Here is a 4482-nt window from a genome sequence, read left to right as displayed (position 1 = left end):
TATTAGTATATTAGTATATTTTGGTAGCAGTCTTTCCTGTAGACATATATTATTAAATATGACCGAAAAAGTATGATTAATAATTCTAACCCGAATTTTCTCAATATTTCTTATGGTTCTTTTCACTGTCGATGGTAATTGAAAAATAGGTTCTCCACAATTCATTTTTATTTCTAGTCTGACGCGACACTTGAACGCGTTTCGTAATAACTTATTACATTTTCAATGACTTTAGTTAACACACACACAACTATAACCTGCAAACACTAAAACAGATTTCTTACTATGCAATAATTCAAACGGCTTTTCATTTTATATACCTGCATATGGGTGAGGTGATATGTTACAACAGTTTTGGATGAGGTGAAAACAAACTTTCAACACAAGATAGAACACGAAATATTGGGTAATATTGGGTAAAGTTAAAGGGGAAGAATGGAAGTAAATGCAAAGGGCCTATTGGCCCATATTTCTTGATGCTTCTATATTGGTGCGGAGTCTTGAAGTGGGTACAATATAGTTGTGCATTAATATATATATATATATATATATATATATATATATATATATATATATATATATATATATATATATATATATATATTATTAAATATGACCGAAAAAGTAAGATTAATAATTCTAACACGAATTTTCTCAATCTTTCGTACATTACGCTTCACTGTTGGAGGTAAATCAAAAATCACTTCTCCAAAATTCATTTTTATTTCTAGTCTGACGCGACACGGGCGCGTTTCGTAAAACTTATTACATTTTCAAAGACTTCACAAATACACAACTGATTAGAACGTATCTCTGATTTTATATCTACATTTGAGTGAGGTGGGAGGGGTGATGTGGCATTAACACAAGACAGAACAAGAGGGGATATTAATAGGGTATTAAAAGTATCAACACAAGACAGAACAGAAACAATGGGTATTGAATAGAAGTGTTTATAGAAAGCCTATTGGTCCATATTTCTTGATGCTTCTATATTGGAGCGGAGTCTTGAGGTGGGTAGAATATAGTTGTGCAATAATTGGCTGTTGATTGCTGGTGCTGACTTCTTGATGTGTAGTGCCTCGCAAACGTCAAGCCGCCTGCTATCGCTGTATCTATCGATGATTTCTGTGTTGTTTACTAGGATTTCTCTGGCGATGGTTTGGTTATGGGAAGAGATTATATGTTCCTTAATGGAGCCCTGTTGCTTATGCATCGTTAAACGCCTAGAAAGAGATGTTGTTGTCTTGCCTATATACTGGGTTTTTTGGAGCTTACAGTCCCCAAGTGGGCATTTGAAGGCATAGACGACATTAGTCTCTTTTAAAGCGTTCTGTTTTGTGTCTGGAGAGTTTCTCATGAGTAGGCTGGCCGTTTTTCTGGTTTTATAGTAAATCGTCAGTTGTATCCTCTGATTTTTGTCTGTAGGGATAACGTTTCTATTAACAATATCTTTCAGGACCCTTTCCTCCGTTTTATGAGCTGTGGAAAAGAAGTTCCTGTAAAATAGTCTAATAGGGGGTATAGGTGTTGTGTTAGTTGTCTCTTCAGAGGTTGCATGGCTTTTCACTTTCCTTCTTATGATGTCTTCGATGAAACCATTGGAGAAGCCGTTATTGACTAGGACCTGCCTTACCCTACAGAGTTCTTCGTCGACTTGCTTCCATTCTGAGCTGTGGCTGAGAGCACGGTCGACGTATGCGTTAACAACACTCCTCTTGTACCTGTCAGGGCAGTCGCTGTTGGCATTTAGGCACATTCCTATGTTTGTTTCCTTAGTGTAGACTGCAGTGTGGAAACCTCCGCCCTTTTCCATGACTGTTACATCTAGAAAAGGCAGCTTCCCATCCTTTTCCGTCTCGTAAGTGAAACGCAGCACGGAACTCTGCTCAAATGCCTCCTTCAGCTCCTGCAGATGTCTGACATCAGGTACCTGTGTAAAAATGTCGTCAACATACCTGCAGTATATGGCCGGTTTCAAGTTCATGTCGACTAAGACTTTTTGCTCGATGGTACCCATGTAGAAGTTTGCAAACAGGACACCTAGGGGAGAACCCATGGCGACCCCATCTACTTGCTTATACATGTGCCCATCCGGGCTCAAGAAGGGTGCCTCTTTAGTACAAGCTTGGAGTAGTTTCCTCAGAATACTTTCTGGCATGTCAAGAGGAGTACAGGCTGGATCACGATACACTCTGTCGGCTATCATTCCGATTGTCTCGTCCACAGGTACGTTGGTAAACAGCGATTCTACGTCCAACGAGGCTCTTATCCCTGTGGCCCGTGTGCCCCGCAGTAAGTCCACAAATTCCTTTGGAGACTTCAGGCTGAAGGCGCAAGGAACATAAGGAGTCAGCAGGCCGTTGAGTCGCTTTGCCAGTCTGTACGTGGGTGTGGGTATCTGGCTAATGATTGGCCGAAGTGGGTTTCCAGGCTTGTGCGTCTGCCCACGCACAAATGCCCACTTGGGGACTGTAAGCTCCAAAAAACCCAGTATATAGGCAAGACAACAACATCTCTTTCTAGGTGTTTAACGATGCATAAGCAACAGGGCTCCATTAAGGAACATATAATCTCTTCCCATAACCAAACCATCGCCAGAGAAATCCTAGTAAACAACACAGAAATCATCGATAGATACAGCGATAGCAGGCGGCTTGACGTTTGCGAGGCACTACACATCAAGAAGTCAGCACCAGCAATCAACAGCCAATTATTGCACAACTATATTCTACCCACCTCAAGACTCCGCTCCAATATAGAAGCATCAAGAAATATGGACCAATAGGCTTTCTACAAACACTTCTATTCAATACCCATTGTTTCTGTTCTATCTTGTGTTGATACTTTTAATACCCTATTAATATCCCCTCTTGTTCTGTCTTGTGTTAATGCCACATCACCCCTCCCACCTCACTCAAATGTAGATATAAAATCAGAGATACGTTCTAATCAGTTGTGTATTTGTGAAGTCTTTGAAAATGTAATAAGTTTTACGAAACGCGCCCGTGTCGCGTCAGACTAGAAATAAAAATGAATTTTGGAGAAGTGATTTTTGATTTACCTCCAACAGTGAAGCGTAATGTACGAAAGATTGAGAAAATTCGTGTTAGAATTATTAATCTTACTTTTTCGGTCATATTTAATAATATATGTCTACAGGAAAGACTGCTACCAAAATATACTAATATATATATATATATATATATATATATATATATATATATATTAATATATATATATATATATAATATATATATATAATATATTATATATATCGGAATTTCGAACACTATTAATTACCACAAATTAAACTGATATAGTATTTGGTACAGTCATACTTATACTTTTAAACCCAAGAAGACATTTTCAGAAGTGTTCGATAATTTTTGCAATAATAAACTAGTTTTTAAAACAAATTTTAGTATGTAATTTTGAAGGTTTTAGTATGTAAATTTTGTATGTAATTTTTGAATCTTCACTATAGATTCCTCCACCGCCCTCGGGATGGGTATGGGGTCCACCACCGCCCTAGAGATGGGTATGGGGTCCATCACTGCCCTCGGGATGGGTATGGGGTCCACCACCGCCCTCGTGATGGGTATGGGGTCCATCACTGCCCTCGGGATGGATATGGGGTCCACCACCGCCCTCGAGATGGGTATGGGGTCCATCACCGCCCTAGAGATGGGTATGGGGTCCATCACCCCCCACGGGATGGGAATGGGGTTCATAATAAATGCCTGAAAGTACGAAAGTAAACTTCTGATACATCAATTACATAAAACACTATATTTGGCATTCAAAGGATTAAGTGTTCTACATTTCATCCTCTGATACCACATAAAAGGTGGGTCGGTGGGTGGGAGAAGAGTGGGCGGAGGTAGAGAGTAGGCGGGAGGGTGGATGAAGGGTGGGGTAGAGTAGAGGGCGGGCCTGTGGATGGGAGATGGGCATGTGGGGGTAGTGAGTCACCTTGAAAGAGAGCAGCGTGCAAGATCGCGAGGTCCAGCGCCTCCCGCTGGCCGCTCCACCATCCACCTGCCACTCTGTCGTCGCCGCGCACACTTCTGCCTTCACCACTTGCACCTCTGTACTCGCCACCTACCTTCTGTACTCGCCACGTACACTGCGGTTTTCCCTGGCTCGAATCCCTCCGACCCTGTGCCGCACGTCTCTCCTGTTAACGCACCAGGACGATCATGACGCACTCGCCCCCCGTACTCACCTCTCACCACACACCTGCAGGGCTTCCTCTACAATGCCCTCTGTGCTATACGGCGCTTGGCTCACCAGACACGCACGGTCTCCAGATCACACACTGGGCGTATGATCACAATGATCACACACACACACACACACACACACACACACACACACACACACACACACCACACACACACACACACACACACACACACACACACACTACGTTCGACGAGCGTAGCTCTCATCCTGTAACTACACTTAGATAATTACACT

General features: G+C 41.8%; 1 protein-coding gene across 1 annotated transcript in view; it reads right to left on the bottom strand.

Annotated features, from left to right (window-relative positions):
* The window catches only part of LOC123747143 (uncharacterized), a 25234-nt gene extending 20991 nt beyond the window's left edge, over nt 1–4243 (bottom strand). Inside the window, exon 1 of the mRNA XM_069321595.1 lies at nt 4109–4243. The gene's annotated coding sequence lies outside the window, so the exon portion shown is untranslated. The remainder of the gene's footprint in view (nt 1–4108) is intronic.
* Nucleotides 4244–4482: the final 239 nt, after the last annotated feature.

This window comes from Procambarus clarkii, chromosome 10, assembly GCF_040958095.1.
Source record: "Procambarus clarkii isolate CNS0578487 chromosome 10, FALCON_Pclarkii_2.0, whole genome shotgun sequence".
Classification (NCBI taxonomy): domain Eukaryota; kingdom Metazoa; phylum Arthropoda; class Malacostraca; order Decapoda; family Cambaridae; genus Procambarus; species Procambarus clarkii.
Note: the sequence above shows the minus strand (reverse complement) of the source record. Positions and strands in the feature narration are given on the sequence as shown.